We start from the raw sequence: 23,680 nt of genomic DNA, 5'->3' as shown, positions 1-23,680 counted from the left end.
ATGCACCGTCTCTGTGCAGGAAGTGCACAGGCTACTGTCTGTTTTAGCTCCCTTCCTACTTCATTTAAGTCATCTTTTTTCAGATTGGCAGCCCCTGGCAAACAAAAGATTGGTAATGTGCCATCACTGTACCGAACAGCATGCCAGGGATACACTTTCATTTTCTTGCATTCATTTCAAGCGTCCAGAAAGGATTAAATACATGTGATGTTGTAATCCATCTCACTTGAATCAGATGGATCTACTTCTAAGTGAAAGGATTCACTGTCCTAAATGTAAAGTTGCAGCTAACTATAATAAACACGGACAGGCGTGCTAAGCCACAGCTGCCTGGAGGGCAGCGGTCGAGAGAGCCAAACATATGGTGGACACTGTTGCTGCTGTTGAACACACACGTGCTTGCCATGTGTGCAAAGGAGGCCGATGTGTTCTGGTCCACATCATTCTGAAACATGAACAGGGGCTTATGCATCTGTGGCACACATTTCTGCCATGTAAACATCTTGACTTTCCACTTAGAGCATGTCACATAAACTGCCTGGTTAATAAGCATTTAAACTGCCTGAAAACAATTTCTTGCATTAAAAAAAAAAAAAGATCACTCTTTGATTCTTGCAAAATTAAATGAACCCATTTGGTAGTGGGTACATTCATTATGTAGAGTGAACAATAAATTAGCTAGGTACACTGGTTAAACAAACAATTATCAGTGTATAGACATGCAGATGCTGTCTTTAAGACACACAGTTTTACTCTCTATACCAAGTTTCAAAGAGGAACTAACTGATATGAACTTTTCCAGATAAAAGTTAATATCATCCGTTGGGTAGATACATATTTAGAATATCTATCTGATACTCTGTGACTCTGTGTGATCTGTAAGTAATGTTAAATCTTAAATAACTGCTTTTTTGGGCAGATGCAGTACTGTATACACCTTGTGACAACTACTCAAATACTAAATCTCATATTGAATAGTCATTCAGTCTCTAACTCTTAGAGGGGATGTGTGGCTAATTAGCACATAATTGCTCCATTATGTTCCCAAGTTACTTGCATTTTGGGCTCTGTGGTGTCGGCCAATCGTGACTAATGGCGCATCTTCTGCTTTTTGTGTCTGCAAACTCATGAGCACAAATGAGCTTGAAGCTTAAAAACAACATAAAAAGACAACAAAACCAGCTTTGATCTCTGCATGCCTGAAATAGGTTTCTTTGTCTCCTGGTGATCATAGTGACACACTCATTCTAACTTCTGAAATCTCACACAAAACAAGCTTGCAAGTACAAATCTGTCCACTCAGTTCAAGGTAAAGTGATTACTCGACAGCTAAATAAATGCTTTCACAGAGAGAATTTATCACCTGTGTTCCCACTTATCGTCCACTGTCACAGCAGCCGTAAATACCATGAGGTCACAGCATGGTCCGTCACCCCCTCTGATGTCACTTGTGTGTCACTCTGAATTAGTCATGTGCTTTCACAAGGCTGTGCTCACTTAAAGGCTCATTCTTTTCCAGCTGCTGTTGTACTTCACCTCGGACAGAATACGATCATTGTTGCGGACGCTGCAATGCACCTTTATTGCCAGCAGATGGGGTAACAGGGTGTCAGACAACCCTTGGGGGCAAATGGAGGCAATCCTTTTGTGGTAAATTATTCTGTTTGGAGGGTTTTCCTCATGCTTTTTTTTTTTTTGCCAATGTCACACCATTTCTCCTCACATAAAGCTCTTATTTCACTTGTGACATGTGGATTGAAAATGTAATAAGAGTACAGACAGGCAAGTTGTTACAATTTAGCCAAATTCTATCCCTGAAGCTTCGTGTTAATAGGCTTGAATCTGTAGAGAATACAAGGCAGGGCATGACAGGGGGAGCCACGCTGCCAAGATCATCACGGTTTCTTGTCCCGGGGCTCTTTTCAACATGGGATGGCAATTACCGTGTACAGTAAGTGGTAGATTAATAGTCTAAACGGGGTAGGCCTCCCGGTGAACAGAACAGAGCTGGAGCAGGGCAGGGAAACAGCTGTCACCCACACACGCCTGCAGCTGACGAGCTTTGCCACATACAGAGACTGCAGCTGACACACTGAATGGAAGACATTTTGGACAGTACGCTTGACACACATACAAACGCACGCAGGTCGGCACTCTCACTTACAGTACCGTCTCCTCACAGGACCCTACCCACACACACTTATCACGCTTCCCGACTGTCAGTTGTAGTTAGAAATTTAGCAGGTGGACACAGCTGTCTGAGATCATGACACCCGATCAGAGCATGATTTGTAATCATACATCACAGATGAACAAATGTGGAACATAAAACATTAAAAAGGCCATCTTTGGTCATGCATAGTCTATGTCCTACTTTTTAAAGGGCTTTAATAGTGCAAGCATGGCTACGCTGATTATCAGATGTTATGCATCTTGTGTGTTCTCACTGTTGTTAACCTCCCCCTGACACATGGCTTGAAATCAATAAATCAGAAAGAACTAATCCTTTAAAGACAAAAGCTTTCAGATTTGACAACCAAGGCAGCGTAAGTGAGAGATATCTATTATGCATCTTGACTGAAATTGTCACCGCATCTGTTTAAGAAACCACAAGACATCTTAATTACAGCCAATTAACACTGTGTGATAGAGCTCCATTTGGCAATCATTGGTGAGACAGAAAAGCTTTGCGTGTGTGTGTCTGTGTGTGTTTGGGCAGTGTGGGGGGTGGAAAAAGAAAAGAAGACCGGGAAAGAGGCAAGGGCCCGGGGCTTCAGGCTGCCACCATGCACCTATCGGCTTTTGGGTTGTGACTAGGGATTTGGGGCCAGCTCCTCTTGCTGTACAGGATGGCCCTTAGGGGCACGCTGGAGGCCACAGGCCACGACAAACCATGTGTGTGAATAACCCAGATGCTATGAAGAGGAGGAGGTCAGGAGCTGGGGGAAGGGTGCAGGGGGCCTAGAGGCCACAATATGAGTCAACAGCCCAACACTGACTGCCACGACAAAATGTTGCCTCAAGGGACTGCGGGTGCACAGATTTGCCCAGGCATTTCTTAGAAGAAGCATAAAGAGCCAGTGTCAGAAGTTTTCAATATCATATCCAAGTGACGAAAAACATGAATGGCCACTGTGCACATCACCACAGGCATCCCAGTGAAACAAAGAGGGACGGAGCAGAGGGCGGGGGGAGGGGAGGAGACACTATCAGTCTGTAATGAGCCTTGAGGCCATGCACGGGGTGAAGTTATTGAGAGGGTATTATGATCTAAATCTGTATTATGATCTGAAACACTAAGAACTGTTTTGCAAATACAAAAAACTGAAATATGATGCTTTGGAACCCCACGAAATCAGAAGTCACGAGTGAATTTAAAAATACAGCTGTTAGTCAGCTGTCAATCAGTTACTTTTGGACAATTTAAAAAGATGGCTCTGGGAAAATTATGACACAACTCATACAAATTTCATACACTTTACAGACAATTATTTGCAAATATTTAAAACAGCTCACCAGCTGGCTGAAAAATGCATTTCAATCTTTGCTCCGCAGTCATTTATATCTGAGACCCAGCACACTGACTAAGCTGGATACAGCATAACAGGGAGAGCTAGGTTGCAAGGAGAAGGTGGGTTGCCAAGCAGCTTGCAGAGGTACAGCAGCTGTCGGTGCCCTATATAAGAAATTTCCCAGAGGAATTTATTAGAATTATGTCAGCAGATGTGATCTGCTGGTACTGTGGCTGAGCCTGCCTGCATTAATGCTACTCTTAGTATCTGTGGTTACATTATTTGTGGATGTTCAATTTGATTCCTAATGTTGCTTCTTAATCTGATTTTCACCCCGGGTAAGTGATCTGATACTCTGATGTATTGGCAGGTTTTCATCTGATAACAGAAATTGTGCCCTTAACACACGTAAAATTATCGACACTAGAAATTCCTTTGAGTCTTCCCGTTCCCATCTGTTAAATCAAAACATTTCCGTTCTGAAGTGTCTAAATCCATTTTGTGGCCACGGTTCGCGATTAGTAGAGACCTGGCAGATGATATCTGCATCTGTACATGTGAGTCCCTCTGGCTTATCATTCCCAATCCAATTTAGTGACTAGATAATCAGATCAGTGATATGGCCTTATCTGGCCATATAACACATGTCTGAGAAACCACAACAGATGTGCAGCTGTGAAGTGCACATGTCTACCCCCCTGTCCTGCGCAGGCACACTGCAGAACCCGTGAGACTCACGGAGACATCACTTTAAAGTAAAGACTTATGGGAGGTCTTATGGGAATACTGTACTGTCAGTATTAAGCCACCAATATGGTAGAATACCTCTATTTTTATCCTGTCGTATGAATACAAGCGCTCTCAGCGGGCCGAGAGCTCCCAAAGGTGCTGGCATTGTCAGAGCAATTTCATGAGGTGCCTTGATTTGAAGTGGAGTTGAGTTCATTGCGAGTCAAATGGGGATTTATATGTGCATGGAGTTTGTAGTGCAAAGAGCCTAAATATAAAAAAAAAAACAAAAAAAAAACAGGGCATCTGTTTCTGCTTTACTGCTGCAAGTATGTCTAATTCAATACTTTTACTGTTTATATGGTCACAAATTCTGAAACAGCTGCTACACAGCAGATGGAAAACATGTCTCATTGCTTTTCAATATTTTATTGACTTGAAAACACACCACATGAGAGCAAATTAAAATTTTAACTGTAAATATTCTTAGGAGTTGCCATGAAGACAGAAAAAGTGCTCAAAGCTCAGACAAAGAACCCAGTTCTTGTGGTAAAGAAACACACAAGCATCCAAAAATTGAGATTAGGAAGAGAGATGAGGCAGTAGCTGAAAAATATAGTCCACTAGGCTGCATTGCAAAGCACAAAGCTGAACCAATCCGTATTTGCATTTTGAAACTGGTTTAAATAACTCTTTGGTTTAAAAATAAATAAATAAATAAATAAAAAAGAGGTCATAAAACAAACAAACCACCTGCCTCTGTGTTAAATTTGAGAATTTCTTAAGTTCATCGTTTTGCTTTTACAGCTTGAAAGTCCTCACTTGCTGCTCTCCTTCTGTGTATTTGCAGCTTCCAAAAAACAACTTTGCCAAAAAACTCAGAGAGACCCACAGAACAGAATGACAGACTGACCAAGATGCCAACAACAGCAAAAAACATCAGACGAAGTGAGTGAAGCAGGCGGAGACCTAAACTGAGCTAAAACCAGAGAGACCATTAAGTATGACATGTAACCGTTTTTGTGGTCTGCGAGCAAGAAGCAAGAAGAAAACAACACGAAGGGCATCAAAGCAGAAACATTAACAGGATCTGAGTCTTTCTGAACTCTAATTTTGTGGCTTGACTGAAAATGATAAAGACAACATGCAAAAGTTGTCAGCAAAGTGCAAATTATTGGTGCCCAGTCACCTTTTGAATTGAAATAACTTGTGAGTTGTAATAATAATATTGATAAAAGTAATAAAGGCAGAAAATGTTGCAAATGTTTGAATTTTTTTCTTTATGACATGAAATCAGAGTTGTTACCTGAATAAATAGCACAATACTTTTCAATATCAAAATTCTGAAAACACAGTGGTATATTATTGATATTGTTTTTTTGCTTGTCTTTTATTGCAGCGTTTCTACCAGGGAAGCAATTCTTCTGGAACTGAAGGAAGCTGCATACGGCCAGAGGTTAAACAGGCCTGGAATGACATTCTGACACCTTCAGTTAATGAGCAATTAAATGTGATGGGCAGGTTAATTCATACTGTCAAATGAGTTAATTTCTCATGCCTTTCCATCTGATGCCATGGTGATGTTTACTCGGAAAATAAGGACATAGCCTGCTTACATCTTCAAAACCTCCCTTTTCCCTCATCGTCACTGTGATGCATTCAAGGGGCAGATGTAAAGTTGCGGTAACAGTACTTTAGCAATATGCTAGTAGAACAGAAGAGCAGCAAATGTAAACGGAGCAACGTTTTTCTACGTGGTAGAATGTTAAAGTGTGACTGAGAGAGAAGCACAGGACAAGAGAGGAAGATGAGAGATTTCCAAAGGTGACGACTGCAAGTGAAATTTTATAAACTAGAAATTTAAATCTTCTGTTTATATCTTGATCTTGATCTTTTTAACAATTTTTTTTAACAAAGTTTCAGTCCAGTATTCAACAAAATCCAAAGTATTATCCTGCTTATGTTATCTGGAAATACACTTTACCATATTGACAGCTAGTGTTGCCCCTAGCTGCTGCAGTCCATACGCTAAAATGTTTGTAATAACTAACATTAAATGCGTAAGCTAGCTTAATGACGCTAAACTTGCTAACGCTACAGTACAGTACCCAGTCTACTTTTTTTTTTTTTTTACAATTATTAAGTACATGGGATAAATTTTGGTTTGATATCGAGACTCATGCAGTTCTACTGGTACTACCACAAACTACCAAATGTCTGGTACTTCTGGCATGCCTAAAATGTAATGTGATTAATTTTGATGATATTCAGAAGTCCATTCTGGAAAACCATTTAAATGTAACCACACAAATTTTAAACCACTGATCATCTTCGCCACTATGACAACCACCGCTGCCCCTGAGGACACCGAGTGTCATCTTTCTTCCCGGTGTGCTCGACACCTGTTATAACTGTGCCCTGCACACAACCCCCATATCAGCTTTCCATCCAAGTCCAGTGTAGAGTGTCATCAAATGCTGTCCTGACATCATTTATTTCTAGTCCAGGTCTGATTCTGCAGGTAACATTGCTGAGGGAAGACCTCAACTTGTTGCTTAGCACACTTTTGTGAAGTGCTTAGTAAGCACACGGCTGATACAATAGTATAAAGTAGGTTAAAGGGTACTCTCACATTGTACAAACCCAGTACACAAGCCTCTTAGGAACACAATGCAACCTTGAAAATAAAAAACCCTCTAGATCAAAGTCGTATTTTTCTATTGAATTACAGGTTTTCCCCCTATGAGGCAGTTTCCTTGTCATTGTGTCACACTCCTAAATCTTTCCTGCATGTTAGAGCTAAAATGCAGACGCTCATCCATGTCCGAAAGCTCAGTCTGATCTGTCTGAGTGAACCAGCAGGATGCTCGTTTTCGGTCCACAGGGCAGGTGATAATTACTTCCTGCAGATCGCTCTAACCCACCCTCCACCCCCTTTGCCCCCAACTCCTCCCCTCATCCCAAGCTGCCATGGTGAAGGTGACCGCAGCTGGATGATTTCTGTCTTTCTAAACTCACGCGATCTGTGAGCAGCTAGTGTCTGCATGTGTATTAGCTGGAGCGGGGGCGTTGCTTTCCACTATTAACCCAGTACAAGAGGAAGCTCAGGTAACCCCTCTATTAATGATGAATGCTACGCTCTAGTGAGCGAGCACCTGCAGTATCCAGCCATCAATATATACACTCTGTACGGCCACAGACCCACACAAAATAAATTTATAGAGATATGATTTGAAAAAAAAAAATCAAACCAATTCAGCAGGAAATTACTTTGTGAGGAGTTATGAGGGCATCGCATATTCACAGAAGTCTCCAGTGTGTGTCTTTAACATGCCTCTAACCCTTCTGGCACTAAATGTGTGAAACACTCACATGGGGTTTTAAGAGCTGAGGAGTATTGATCATTGTGGGTATGAAGCTGTGGGGTATGTCTGCTTGGGAAGCACGGTTGCTTTTTTCTTTCCAGCTCCACCACCATGTACCTCTCCATTTGTGCCTGAGAGGATAATAATAGCAACTCAAGCCCTTTCCGTCCATCCCTCCGCCTTTACCTTACACACATTTGCCGGGCAGGGACTCTCATTCTGAACATTCAGGCTTTTAAGCACCCGCCTTTACATCACCACCTCGCAGCTCTCCTAATGTGTAATTTGGGTGTAGTGTGTATTCAGGAGTGAAATACAGAGAAATGGGGAATGATTACAGGAGAGGGATTGTTGAATAGATAGAGAGAGGTGCACAAGCGGCATCATTTCAGGGAGAGTCACTCCCCTCCATATCTCCAAAAAAAAAAAAAAAAAAAAACCTCCCGGGCAAGCCGACAGCAGCAGCACAGATAGAAAGAAAGGTGGTGGAGGGCTTTGCTTTGTTGTTATTTTCATTTTCTCAGCCTCACAGCAATTATATTCTAGTCGGAAAAACAGGCAATGATGAGGAGCAGGAGGAAGAACAGAAACGGGGGTGTTCACTTCTGGAGCGGAACTGTGCACTGAGCTGTTGGGTTCAAGGTTCCCTTAAATGCCCGAGGATGTGGCTGAAACTGGGAGGAGGAAGGCGCTCCTCTGCTCAGGTCTGCTAGAAGATCCACATCTCAACTGCACACCTGAGCAGCAGTACACAGTGTTATGATTCAAGAAGTCTTATGAATACAGACAGTTGGGAAAACCAGGAAATGTAAGTGGATGGAGAGATATTGTTTAAAAATGGTTATTTGCCTATCCTGATACCAACGTGGCATTCAAATGCCTGTGTCTGTCTATACCAGGGGTGTCAAACATAAGGCCCGGGGGCCAGAATTGGCCCGACAAAAACTCTAATCCATGAAGGAGTGCAACGATTTCCTGTTGATGAAGACTGTTCACTCCCATTACCATTCATACTCCACCAAATTAAATAAAAGATAAATGAACAAAAACTTTATATTTTATTAAAAAGGTCCTGATAGTTCATTGCACAGACTTTCCTACAGTCTGTGGAATCAACTATTGTGACTTTTTTCTGCAATTTTACTCATGGTGGCTGTATGTGGTTGACATCCCTGGTCTATACACTCAAAATAAATTATTATTAATAATAATAATAATAAATATCTGACTGTACTTGTGTAATGAAATTAGTTAAAATCAGGTCAAATGAAATGTACTTAATTGGTATACATTCAGATTTTCTTTCATTATTAATTATTTGAATAAGTAAATCTTTGATTTTTATATATTTCAGTTGCATTTTGCATTTTAAAATTAGGATGAAGAATCATTACTTTGAGTTTATGTGTTTGTATCTGGCTCAAATTAACAGCACCGCTTTTTCTTTAAAAATAATCAGATGATGCCAAAAAACTGGTATCCACTGCTTCATAATTTCCACATTTGTCATAAAATGAGTGAGTCCGCTCTAGCTTATGCATCTCCCCGGAAGCTTTAGACACCGGTTATTCCCGAACACATTTATGTGGGTTTTACTGTTTATCCTCTGGAATAAATGGGAACATTACTGACCCGCTTGCTGTTGGAATCATAGTAAAAATAATAATAATAATAATTCCACGACAGGGTTTTGCAGCAATAGAAACAAGTATCACTGAAACTGCTTCTTCTGTTATCTGTACACCCTCAGTTATTCTCCGAATTACACAAGGTTGGCAAACATTATCGCTGGCTGGATTATGGTCACAGGCAATGACTTTCTTTGGATAAACAAAGCATGTACCAAAGAAACGTTAGAGGGAAGAGGATGAGGCTGACGGTGGATGAATAAAGCACTGGACTGTGACACCAAACAGTGGAGTGGACAACCTTAGATCCTGAACAGAATCCTTTCATGACCCTTAAAGGTGCAGAAATATAACCATAAAAATGAATTAATAACACTTTTGGTGATACAAGTAGACAAATTGCAAGATGGGATTTTTGGCTTGTATTCACTGACACTTTAGTGATACTGCAACATTTCAGATGCCTAATTAACAGCACCTTGTCACCCTCTCTCTTTAGATACTGTTGGGACCCCTTGTTGTCATTTGTTAACTCACTGGGCTCCCGTACAGCCTGCAGGGTTATGCTCCAGATAAACATCTTGTCAAATGAGGAAGTAGAAAAACTGACAGGACAGCGGTGTCACCCAGAAAGCAGGAGTTTGAATGTAATGCATCACAGCTAGTTTTTGGACTTAACTGGGAGTTTGAACTGGGACTGGAGTGTATATACATTAGCTGTGTGTAAAAAAACAAAACAACAACATTATATAGCAATATCTAATAAAGATTTTTTTAAAAAGGTGGGCTGTGCTATACTGTGCAAAAGTCTTCTGAAGTGGACCAGCTTTCTTATCAAGACGGTCGCCAACTGCCTGTTTCGCCCAATTTGAACACACTTATGTTGGTATAGCCATGCACAGTTGAAACTGTGATTTATTTTACCACAAATGTTACCCTTTTATTCTGTGCCTGTCCCTGGTTCAGTAGCCACTGATACGCGTGGGTAACCCGTGAATATAACCTTGTGTCCATCCTTTGAATAATTCATAAGGAGGTGGTCTTGAATGATGCATTTTGAGGGGGAATTTGTCCACAAACTGGGAAGGGCCTGCCCTTAAACAGATTGGAGCTTGTTTTAATGCAGTCTCTTTTATCTAAATGATATGGAAACAGACTCCCAGAGGAATACCAAACCCAGCTCAGATCCACTCTCCAAGGTTGATGCAAGTGTTTTCTGCTTTATTCTGAAGGGAAATAAACACACAAACAGAGTCTGAGCACACCGCATTAAAGGACCGCATCCCTCAGCAACCAAGCGAAAACTATCACTGTACACATGTGGCATTTTTGGTACTGCAAATTTTGAAACTGGCAATTAAAGTGGGAAATTTCCCAGTGTCTGTGCTTTGAATGCGAAACTGTGGTCCAGACTCTTTGTTTTACTCAGGATGTCCTTTCTGAAAGGAAAAGAGATGTCTGCACACTGCGTAGCTGTTTCACTACCAATGAGGAACAGATTCCTGTTGACACAACTTTTCAGTGATTATGTTATGGAAAGAACTAGAGTCATTTACTGCAAACACTGGAGGACTGACACATTAGTGATAAAACATTTAGGACTAAATATTTTCACTAAACGTCCGCATGACCTCTTCATTCAGATGTCCTGAGGTCTGGTGATCTGAATAGATTTCCACTGTGAATATAGATTACTGATGACCCACAAACACTGAACTGAAAAACACTCCAGCGTCTGACCTTTTAATTAGGCCTCAAGCACTCCGAGAGGTCTAATCAACACACATTTTTTGCTTTAGTTATGAGAAATCTTTTTGACCCAACACTTGAATACTGTCAGATGATCAAAGGGCAACATCTATTTTATGTTTGGAATTTCTGCAAAGCTAACTCTCGTTTTACAAATGAAGAATTCAGTTTCACTCATTTCCCGTTAATGCAGTCATTGAGACTCCAGAAGTCCCTCATGCAGTAGCAATTAAAGGAAATGAGGAGATGCACAAAAACAATGCATTTTAAGGCCACGAGTTCAAGCTTCCTTAAATTTAAAAGAAATATCTGAACACAAGTCACACAAGAGACTCTTCTGTGATTTGTTGCTTTTAACAGAGGGAGAAAACAAAGTTAGCATAAACACAGAGATTCTGCTAGAGTTTCTGTAGACTGATGCTACCTACCACAAATTGGTAGATACAAATCGTAAATGGCCGGCAGCATCTAAACATTTCAGTAAAACTATGTTAGCTAATGCTATCTAAGCATTGGATTTACACACGTTTAGTTACAATGAGTGAAGAATGCATTCTGTACCTCTGAAGTGTTAAAAAATGTCATGTCAATACAGTACTAATGCACTAATGCAGATTTTTGTTGGTGCTCAAACGATACTAGTTAAGATTAAGATGGCACCTGCTCTGTTAAATATACTTTACGTTAGTTTTATGATATTTTGTCTGAATCTCGTGCCCTTGAAATACCTGATGTCCGCTTTTAAAAGTTTTCACAAGCTTGCTAAAGGAGCAAGCAAACTTTATACTTCTGTATAAAATTTGGAAGAATTGCTGTTTACATCATCATGTCACATGGCACTCTTTGATAGTAAGTTTGATCTCCCAGAGTGGAAGACATCTCTCAGACCAGTCTGGCAGGATTTCTGCTTGCTGAAAGTGCTGGGTTGCATGAACCTGCATGGTGACTGTATCACATAGTCTAACTGACAAATGTTATCATTCATACCTATGCATGATTAGATGCGTGGGAAAGAAAAAAATGCTGATGAGCAACTTTTAACACAAAGCAGGTTCATTGAGGAGAGGTGAGAACACGTCTCTTCAATGACGTGCACCTGTGCAGCTTAGGTCACACTGCACAGGTGGACTTGACGTGGTGTTTATTACTGTTTACCCTTTAAAAAACCGGCCCTGTGGTTAAGGCTGTTAATGGACTCTAATGGGCAAATGACTCCTATGTGCCGAGGCAAGCGTTGGAATATTCTGCGACAGTTAATAGCTTTATTGAATCAGAAGCGCTGACCCCATTAAAAGCAGCTGAACATCCTAGACTAAAAGTCAACACAAAGCAGCGCTGCCTTTGCAGTTTGCCTCTGTATGTGAGTCAAAAGAGAAAGACAGGCAGCACATGTTGCACTCATGAGGCACAATTTCAATATAGTCACCTATACAAAGCAGCCCCGTGCCTTTGTTCTGTATCACTCACACACTTCCTGTCACTGGGTTTCCTCATGCCAGAGCTGTATCATCACAAATGAATTCCACTTTAAGAGAAGAGAAACTCTTGCCTTGACTTCTTTTCTTATATAGAGAGGCTCAGTTTAAAGTATTTTTGTTTTTCACCATCCACACACTTACACAATACACTCATATGAGACCCATACAGGATATCACGTGCTTGGATAACCATTGTTTGTTTTGGCCAGGAAACAGGATATTCACACACAGGAGAATGACCGGCTGACCACAGAGTACTTTAAGACTTTTGCATTTTAAAAAAAAAAATGTTCACGAGTTCAGTTTTATGCTGACCTGACGGCGCACCACAATTGTTACTGACTGGGACACACTAATCATTGACAACGTCATAAACACACCAGCAAGTCACTCACGTTGACATGTCAACAGTTCAGCACCCAGCTGACACTGGGTCAGTAGTAGTCACGGAAAACGCAGGCGGGTTGCACAGTCATAGGATCCAGTCATAGTCACAGTCATAAGATTTGTGTTTTTAAACTTTTGCCACACAATATAGTTTTTCAAAGAGTTGATGAAGTGTTTAATTTACAAGCTTGGAGTATGGTGAAGAGCAAACATCTTGTCAGGTGTCACATGAGCACATACTGATAATCCAAGACAAACAAAACAAACGGTGTGGCTGCCAGAAAGCCTGTTACAGGTCCCCTCACACTGTGTTTACATTAGATTATTCCAGAAAAAAAACAAACGGTTCTAAGCGGTATGTTCCCGTACGAATGAAACCATTCTTACCGTATTTCTTTTGTTGTGATGTGATCGCTCCTACTTATTGTCTGTCCGCAGAGCGTCTGAGCGCACACCGGTCAGTTTGAAAGGACAAAAAAAAAACGCGCTCCTTATTAAAAGCGGGTGCTTCTTCACAATGAGACTTCTTGCTAAAATGAGGAGCCGCTTCAGAGGAAGTCGTGCTGAAAAGTCCAGGAGGAGAAGAGGCTGCTGCCTGCTCGGCATAGTAACCTTCTGTACCACACTCCACGCACACGGCGAGTCCCATCCATTCACACTCCCCGCCTCCTGCCGGCTTCCTCCTCCTCTTCGCTACCTTCCACTGATGCCCTGATGGGGCAGATGAATTTCCCACTGCTGCTGTTGGGAGCCAATAGAGAGGCGCTCTCTGCTGCCCAAATCCACCATTGCTCAGCGGAAGAGACAATTAAAAACAAAACACTGTATCAGAGTAAGCCCAAGATTAACTACTTTCAGTAATGGAGATTTAAAAAGCGATTCAGCAATTTATGTTCGTAAGACCGCTGTAATTTTAAATGTATTCCCTATTGCACCAGACTTAGCCAGTTTTAGTCCATTAGGCATAGTTAATCCCTTCGCACTGGCGGTTGTACCTCCCCAATATATTTATGTTGTTGTTAACTGTGCACAATAGACACACAAATAGCAAGCAGCTTTTATGGCGATCATATGAGAGTTTTACCAGAAGTCAGAGAAGCGTTTTGTCGAAGTGGAATAAAGTGTTATATATTTCCCACAGCTCAGTTTTTACACGACGGAAAAATGAATGTGAGTTTTAGAAAAGGATCAGGGATGCAAAATGGCCCACGAGCAGCTAAATGTCTTCTCCAACCGATCCAAACAGGTTGCTGTACAAAACACCACATGACAAATCAATAAAACAATGACAACAACAACAATACTTTGGCGGTGAGAGCTGAAAAAGCTCCACAGCACCAGGTTTTCAGTAGATTTTGGGGACGGCCAGGTGCAACAACTTCTGATATAACCAATCATTCATTTTTATTTTGCTCATGTTTGCTCATGTTAGTTGCTCATGTCAAATGGAGCACCTGCAGTGCCAAATTCAAAGGGAAACCCTATCCAAACCCCAGTTTCCCACAGCTCCTCTCCTTGGAGCCTTTTAGCATGTTTTTACTCACCGTTTTGCTTTTCTGACAGGCTGCTTTAATGCTTTGGTTCACTCTCATTCATCACATCATGTTTATCCATCTGACATCACAATATATTTGCAATACTGTGCAGGGAGTTGAGGTTAGATTGCAGGCCTGTAAGAACACCAGTGTATTATAGACTTTCCAGTGATCACAGGAAAGGAAAGGAGTGCCACACTGTTGTGCCTACATGGGGTTGGCTCAACAATAGGAAAGCTGAGTAATCCACAGAAACTCCAGGAGAAAGGAAATGGGAGGGATGAAACTGTCCATTTTATTATGAACCAGCTGAAGTACATGCTGGTGTTGCTATAAGGTGACGTTCCCTTGGCTACCTCAGCCTTGTATATGCATGGAGGAGAGAACAAAAAAAAGGTCCTCATGTTTAAACGAAGGCGTGCTGTGCTACTGGAGCTAAATGCCCACCAAACCTAAATGAGTAACCCCAGGGACATCCCCAACCCCCCTCCTATTTGTGAGGATTTCTGTGAGCTTGTGATTAGGCTCACCCCAGTGCCATGTGTGCACCAAACCCCCCCAAACCTCCTCACATGCACACCAAATCTCTGCTTGGCCTTGGCTCCCATTGAGATTAGCCCACTATTGTTCTGATGACACTTCAAATAAGCTGTACTCTCATTATGGTAATACAACAGCACCATTGTGTTACCCAGTTATTTAAAAAAGACAAAGAAAAACAGTAACAAAAAAATGTCCTATATGGAGTACAGAGGGAAAGCAGATACATGTAAAAAGAAAATGGAATAACCAAGATAAGAAAACCCTTATTTGCAGTACATGAACTCATTTTTACCTCACAGAAAACTGAAGATCTGAAAACTGAAAATGTATCTGTTTAAGCCAAATAAATGCGAAGCTGAAGTTAAACAACTGACAAGATGGGGAAACTCTCTAAAGAGGGCCTTAGTTTGTGCACAGGGAGGAAGCCATGGATTTTAAACACAAAGGGATTATGTTGTGCTCGTGGAACAGATGTTAGCACGTAGACAAGTCTACCCTCCTGAGAGTGGCCTCTGACTGACATACTGTCACACAGTTATTGGCCCATTGTTGGTGTGCATCCTGTCCTCTGGGTCTTTGGTTGCATTTTGCCCCCACCCCCTCCAGTAAAGCTTAACTCACCCAACACCAACCTTGACCTTGATGGGCTGCTAATGTCATCTTCCTTTATGTTCTGACAGACATTAACTCCGGCCAACTTCCAAGATCCTCTCCAAGCAAACTCCACATGCTCATGAATAGGTTGATATGAACAAAGACTGGATGACAATAAGTAAAGTCAACAATAAACGAGCACTGACCCTCCCGTTCCCCTCTTTTAAACCTTCAAGCTGTTGTGCCGTGGTCCTGTGCCACCAGTTATCATTCTTCCTCACAGCTTGGCTTTTTCAGCGTGTCTTTAGTATTTTCCAGGTCAGGGTGAATTAATTAAGTGGGTTTTCACTAAATGAAACCCAACCCCCACATATTCTGTAAAAATGAAGGGCTTTTTAGTTCGTTGTTGTGGGGGAAAAAAGATCATAGAACACAGACACTGTGTATAGACAGTGAAGTTTAAATTTAAAGAACAATCAAAACCAGCCAAGAAAAAGAAAAACAAACCTTTTTGCATTTTTAAATATTATGGCTGTTTTTATTATATTCCTCAAACCATATTGATGATTTGCCAACATCTGCCACGTTCCTTTCTGCTAGCTGTTCAACGTTCATGGCAAACATGCAGTTTATAGGCTGTGTAATTATTTCTTTAGGGAAGGGGAGATGACTCTTTAGGGTAAAATTAGGCTTCCAGCAATCTTCATGCACAACACACAGGTAGATAATTTGAGTTGCTCCCTTATTTCCCGAGGCGTCACCACAGCTGACAGATCTCCAGTTTGATGTGGTACAGATTTTCTGTCCTTGCTGTCACACCGCTTCCATTTATCCAATCTTGGCACCAGTACTATGAGTACACTAGCTTGTGAGTCCATCACAGTACCAACACCGTGTTTGACTGTTGATATTGTGTTCTTTTTATGGAGTATTGTTTTTATAACAGACATAACGGGGCTCAAACCTTCAAAGACGGTCAGCTTCTGTCTTCTCAGTCCACAGAATATTTTCCCAAAAGTCTAGCGGATCATCAAGATGTTTGTTTTCCGGCAAATATAAGGCAAGTTCGTATTTTTTTTGGTTTGTTTTTGTTCTTTTGTGAACTCCTGGATGAATTGTCAGTGCAGTCTTGGAGTAATTTTGTTATGTAACATTAACAGTTGTTTAATAATTTAACAAAGAAAGGCAATTACTTTTTCGCACAGGGTCAAATAGCTTTGGACAGCGTTTTACCCTTAACAAATAAAGTAATCCCTTAGACGCTGAATATTTACTTACTCAAGTTATCTTTGTTTAATATTATAATTTCTTTGGTGATCTGAAACATGTAAGTGTGACAAATGTGCATAAAAAACAAAACCCTGAGATATGAGGATGCCACTTTATGTAGCGATGTCCTAATGTATTTCTACCCCTTTATTAATGTCTTCTAGTGTATGTTTTTCAGGCTATCTATGTATTTGTATCAAGAAAGTCATGTTTTATATCTTGTATAGTTGCTCAGTGAGACTTAGTTTCTCTTTTAATTGAATTAGTTATTTAATTAATTATTTTACTTTTCTTTTATTTGGTTTTTATTTATATCTCATGTAATTTTATTTATAGTTCCAATGTACAGCACTTTGTGTCAGCTGTGGTTGTTTTAAAGTGCTTTATACATAAAGGTGATGATGATGATCATCATGTAGTAAAAACTAAAGGTAAGCCAGTATGGGATGGGTAATTTCCCCTTGAAAAACATCTTTTTGCTTTTTCTTTGTCTTCAAAATCTCATGTGATCACACTGGCAGAGAATTGAAACCTTTTGCAGGTTTTTGAGATTATTAGGACGCAGCTGGAGAGATACTGACTCAACAGGAAGCCAAGTAAAGACAGAGCACTCACACTGACAGGACAAAATCACATGCTGTGTGTTATAATGTTGTTCAGCCCTATGTACAAATGTGTTCTTTTTCTAATTGTTTTCTTATCTAATGTGCAACACTAGATTTTTTAAAAATAAATTTTAACTTCAATCCAACAGCTGTACTGAGAGAAGCAGCATTCACACGCTGTTGCAGTGCCACTATGTGGACTAGATGTGTAATGCAAGCTTTAAATGTAGATAGGAGCTTATCAACACAAAACACAAATCAGTTCCTATCACACACTTTCACTTCCAAAAACGTTGGCATGGTGCGCAAAATCTCACTTAAAACAGAATCCAATGATCTGCAAATTTTATAAGCTCATATTTTATATTTTTAAAGAAACAGCTGGAGGAAAACTTTACTGTTAATCAGGTTAAGTGGAAACAGATCAGTAACATCACTGGATATAAAAAGAGCATCTAAGAGAGGCAGAGGTTATCAGAAGTAAAGATGGGCAAAGATTCACAAATCTGCAAAGAAAAAAACTGCAAAACAAATTGTGGAGCAATTTCAGAATAATGTTCCTCAATGTAAAACTTAAATAAAATCAAAATGCCTTATCAGCAGAAGTACATAATATTCCAACAACTCTCCCTGTTAATCTTGAGAAATCTCTTTGTGCAATACCAAAAATCAACATTGGGGATCTTTGAGTTCTCAGGTGACACTTTATGAAAAACACGCATGATCCAGTCATGCAAATCACTGCATGGGCTTGGGAACACTTCCAAAAATCGCTGTGTGTGAACGCGGTTCCTTGTGCCATCAACAAACGCCGATAAAAGTTCCATTATGCAAAGAAGCTTATTATCAACATTCAACTAGCCTGCGTTTCTGAAGGTATGGGGGTAAATGTTGATGTAATTAAATGACTAAGCACACAATTCTGTTTATTTTCTCACTTTTTCCTCTGTTTGCTGCTACTCTCTTTTGAAACAATTAATCAATTAATTGAAAACAAAGTCTTTTTTAGGTCCAAATCCCAAGAGGTCATATTATTCAGATACAATATTAAGAAAACGTAACCTAGACACTAAACAACATTCCAGGTCAAAAGGAGTGAAGTTGTTCGGCTTTTTTTTGGCTTTGTCGCCCTCTAGTGAAAATTGACCTGAAACTGTTTGTTTGACCTACTCACTGACACAGAGCTGCTTTATTCTAGTACTTCTGTACCAGTTGAGTAACCTCACACAGCCTTTAACATTATCTCCTGACTACAAGATAATGTGCACTGCAGTCAGCTATGTGACATACCAACAGCGGTCTTACACAACAACCTTTCACACAGTAAAAAGAAAACATGCCAGTGGGTAATGCAAGAAAAATGAAAAGTAAAAACTGCTATTATGCTCTATGCTTGTATAGTGGCACCTGAATGCTTATAAATGTATGTCCCACATATCTGTTTTAGGTTTTTCAGCTATCACATGTCAAAATGTAACTTATATTTGTTCTAAAATTCAGTGCTTATTTGAAAGATGCCAAAACGCAGAACATTTTTTTCTAATGCAACATGAGATCGATGTATTGTCTCACTGTTCTTAAACATATAAATCATGGTGAAGTGTTACAGCCTAAAGAGGTTCAGCCTTTCTAAAGTAATCTCAACATGTTGTAAAAGAAATGAAGAAATACAACAAAAGGGAAACAGCCGCAGTAATCAAGGTGAGTGGAGATAAAGAGTTGCTTTAAAATACTCTGCAGGTGATTGGAGAAGCAGGTGATTGCTGAGAAGTCAACTCCTGGGAAGATTGGCAGCAATGACCCACTTGAGGATAATCTTTCTCACGGTGGAATGATGGACTTCAAATGACCTCATAACTCATCCCAGTTTGATGGCCTGCAACTTACTTCCCCAAGATCATTGCTGATATCTTTCATGCTTGGGATTATTCCTTCACAATAATGTGAGACTTTAAAAGTCAAACAGAAAATGATTACTTCAAATTCATGATGCAAAAGCTACGGAGTCGTGTGGTGTATTCAGTTTTTTCTTAAAATATCAAACTATATTGATGCTCACAGTACAATGAAACTGTAAAATATTTTGCAATAAAAACTTGGGGGGAAAAAATCAAGAAATAATATCGTAAGAATTTATATTTATTATAGATTCTCACCAGAGAAACACAAAGACTTTAGACAGTGTAAAGAAGCACTGAGTCTGACGGCTCCTCCAACAATGGCAACATAAATCCGTCCAAAGTCTATAAAAGCAGAAGCTATCACTTAACAACAATTTCACTTTTTATTGGTTTTTCAAATATATCTGCATTCGTGAACATTTACCAGCGGGTGTTACTGAATGTCTTGGCCTTAAAAACCACTGCGTAAATGGAAAGCCCTGAGAAACTGCCCGTGGCCCCAGACACCAAGTCAGCAGACCAGCTGATGGCTTCGTGGATTGGTTACAACAAAGAAATCCTCATTTTAAAAAAAAATACCGTAACTGTTTAACTCTTTTGCTCCTCATCATACTATTTTTGAGTATTTAGTAAGTGGCAAAAGATAACATATATATTTGTTCTTGGCTAATATATACTGGTACCTTCTTTTGCTTTACTGACTGATTGCAGCATTACAAATAATGGACTACAGGAGTTCAACAACTTCAAGGAGGGAAAACAGCCAAAATGTGATGTGCTTTGAAACCCAGCGAGCATTTAGTTTGGCTTGTTATGTATTCATGATATTGTTCCTGTCATTGCAAGAAAATGCAGTGACAACGGTCATGTAAAACACACCTACAGCTGCAACCTTCTTGGCAGGAAGTTCCTAAGACACCGATTGGTCTTCATCAAGGTCATGGGCTTTTGTTTCCCCAGTGTCGAGTCTTACCTTACACTTAAAAGTCAACACTAAGAAAGGTGTCAGTTGGGTAGTTGGTCAAGGTATAAATATTTGTTAATTAGCCTATTGCACTGTGATCCTGTAAGAGTACTGATACCATGGTAACAAACTCAAACTGATACCATGGTAATTATGGGTAAATAATTAATTAATTAATAAAACATCACTCTTCTTCCTTTGGCTGTTCACTTTGGGGGTCACCACCAGTGTTGGTCAAGTTACTTGAAAAAAGTAATCAGTAACTAATTACTGATTACTTCCCCAAAAAAGTAATCCCATTACTTTACTGATTACTCTTTTTCAAAAGTAATTAATTAGTTACTTAGTTACTTTTTAAAAACACGATTTACAACCTGAATAGGTAATAAAGCGATAGATCTGTCAGCCCAATTCTACTTTTTCTGCATAATCCATCATACAAAATGTAATCAAAGGGAAAAGTCTCTTTTTAAAACTTGTTTTATTAGTTTTAATCTTTTAACTTTATGCATCCAGCAAAAATTTAATTATATGCACCATTCACTGACTGGAAGAAGTTTGTTTAACATTTAAACTTATTTTCTGCACATTCCAGCACATAAAATATTTTTTTTGTGTGTGTTTACACTCACTCTTTCAAATAGATGCAAGTAAAACACAGCAGAAAATAAATAAAGTCAAAGACTAGCGGTCCTGTTGCTCTATTTTCACCTGTAAAGCAGGACTGCGGTAGGCGGAGGTTTGCCCTGGTGCAGGTGTGCCGCAGCGGTCAGTGGAAGAATCCGCGAGTTTCTCTGTGAGTTTCCCATTACGTCGGTGTTTGCTTGGAAGTTTAGGGGTTTTTTCGCTTTAAAAAGAAGTTTTCTTCCCACGCACAATGGACGCTAATGTTTTTGTCACTTTTTATGGAATCAAACTTAAAGTAAGGTCAGTACTTCCACGCTTTAAACGCTGCACGCTCATACTCTCTCCCACACTCGATATGTGATCCATTGTTGATCTGCACACAGCTGTTGTCACGAACGTCGCACTCGCTTACGTCACTGCCATGAGACATTCTCGCAAAAAAAATCACGGTTTTAGTAACGCAGTAACGCAGCGTTCCTACGGGAAAGTAACGGTAATCTAATTACCATTTTTGCAATAGTAATCCCTTACTTTACTCGTTAGCTGAAAAAAGTAATCAGATTACAGTAACGCGTTACCCATCTCTGGTCACCACAGCCACCCCCATCTCATTCTATCCTTATCCTCTATTACACCAACCCTCTGCATGTCCTCCTTCACCACATCCATGAATCTCGGCTATGCTCTTTTTCTTTTCCTCCAGCCTGGAAGCTCCATATTCAACATCCTTTGCCGAATATATTCACCATTGCTCCTCTGCACTTGGGCAAAACCATCTGTTCCTCACTACTCTAACTTTGTGTCCAGCCTGAACTGTCCCTGTGATATGCTCATTTCTAATCTTCATCCATCCAGGTTCATCCAGGTAACCCCCAAAGAACATCTTAGCATCTTCAACTCTTAATACCACCTTGTTACTTTACCAAAAGAAGAAGAAAATCCCTTTATCAATCAAATTTCTAGCTCTACTCTCATTACATGCTTCAGATACACTGTACTTCCACTTTAGTACAAACAGTACAGCTTACACTCTAATTTATTTGCTGTTTCACTTTGACACATGGAATGATTAGATATTTGGAGTGTACTTGGAGTCATGACATTCCCATAAACTGCTGCTGAAACGTGACCGAACCTTTAGGGAATCCTAACACAGGAACTAAAGATAAAGAGGACAAAGAAGGGTCTGTCTGACAAATGAAAGATGCATTTTACTGTATTCTTCTCTATTCGACTTGAAATTTAGAAGACACTTCTGCGCTACCTAAGGAATTACAGCACAGTGCTTGCTTGTGGCATTGTGTGTTACGAGACCACACACTGATGGGCTAGGAAAAGGAAGCGTTATCTGTGCTATTCTGCAATAGATCCTGTGAATAACCCATTATCATTGGGGAAGAACACAAGATGTAGCTTTGAATTGTCCTTTTGTGTGCACACAACTAAGCTTGTAACAAGTTGCATCCTCACACACCAACAAGTAAAATTCATTTGTATGCTTAACTCAGTTACGCATGGGGGGTGGCGGGGCAAGAAGCAAAACACATCTGACAAACCATATTTACAGTCTGTGGCTAACTTAATGTGCTAAAGGGCAAAACAGCAGGATTTTGTTTGCACCAGATGTGTTTTTTTTTCTTCTGACAATTGATCCCAAAAACTAAACCATAAATCATTTCAAGTTATTTTCTCCACAGGATACCAGGCCTCCAAAAACTCACTAGATAATTGTTGTACTCACACAGATTAAGACAAATGCTGGGTTGTAAAATCTTCTGTGAAGGTACTCAACAGTCAGATCATCCAAGTGCAAGAAGGTGATGAAACAGTCAGGGAAGGAAAGCACCAATTTTAGATCCAAGTTACAACATGGAAATGGCTGAATCACAACTCATGCTTCCTGTTTCTCAGCGGCTGCGCTGCAGCGTTTACAACCTCGGAAAATTTGGGCTTCCACAGGAAGACTAAGGATAGCCTCCTGCCATATCATTGTGTTCCATATGCGTCTGTCATTTAACACATGTGAGTGAGAGTCAGAAATCTAATTATACTTCTTACTTGTAATAAAGCACCAAAAGACATACTTCGAATAAATTAGATTTCTAAGAACACAACATTTTTTCCCACCTTTGGTTTTCATTAGTTTTAGTTCACTGTTGGAGCACACAACATGATGTCAAGCTAGAGACAAGACTTTCTATTGATAATGAAGGAAATGAGGACACTGACCCCCGTGGAGAAAATGTCATGGTTCGCTTGGTGGTTCAGAGCTACCATCACCACAGAACTGAAAAGCTGTTTGTAACGATACAGCAGATTTTTATGAAGCGATAGCATAACGTAACATCAATTTGCCTTTGGCACAAGTGCTGCACACTGTATGGTAGGAAGACCTACATAAGCTATCCTGCTACATAACACAGTGCAGAGAAACACACACTGCTTAAAGACTAGTGATCAATAAGCAAGCAAATATGAAAACAATGTATATATCAATATAAAATACAGTAAAGGACAGACATAATGATCTTCACTTAAATTTTTAATTTGCTCCTAAAACGCCTGTGCACTGATGAGCACTTCTTACGTATCGCCTCCTCATTATCAAATCGCTCTTCAGCAGTTTCTCAGCATGTTTAACACTAAACTACTGTACAGTGCTTTTCCTGTCACACATCTGCAGCAGCTGTGTTGCTTGCATTCTATTATGTGTGTAATGTTACGATCCAATGTTGTCAGTGTTTTGTGTTAGGCGTGACTGTTATGTGTTTCCTGTTTTACTTTGAAGGTCTGT

General features: G+C 40.1%; 1 protein-coding gene across 1 annotated transcript in view; it reads right to left on the bottom strand.

Annotated features, from left to right (window-relative positions):
• The window catches only part of frmd4ba (FERM domain containing 4Ba), a 41,921-nt gene extending 28,401 nt beyond the window's left edge, over window positions 1-13,520 (bottom strand). Inside the window, exon 1 of the transcript XR_013098591.1 lies at window positions 13,236-13,520. The gene's annotated coding sequence lies outside the window, so the exon portion shown is untranslated. The remainder of the gene's footprint in view (window positions 1-13,235) is intronic.
• Between the last annotated feature and the right edge of the window lie 10,160 nt (window positions 13,521-23,680).

This window comes from Maylandia zebra, linkage group LG5 (genome assembly GCF_041146795.1).
Source record: "Maylandia zebra isolate NMK-2024a linkage group LG5, Mzebra_GT3a, whole genome shotgun sequence".
In the NCBI taxonomy this organism is placed as follows: Eukaryota; Metazoa; Chordata; class Actinopteri; order Cichliformes; family Cichlidae; genus Maylandia; species Maylandia zebra.
Note: the sequence above shows the minus strand (reverse complement) of the source record. Positions and strands in the feature narration are given on the sequence as shown.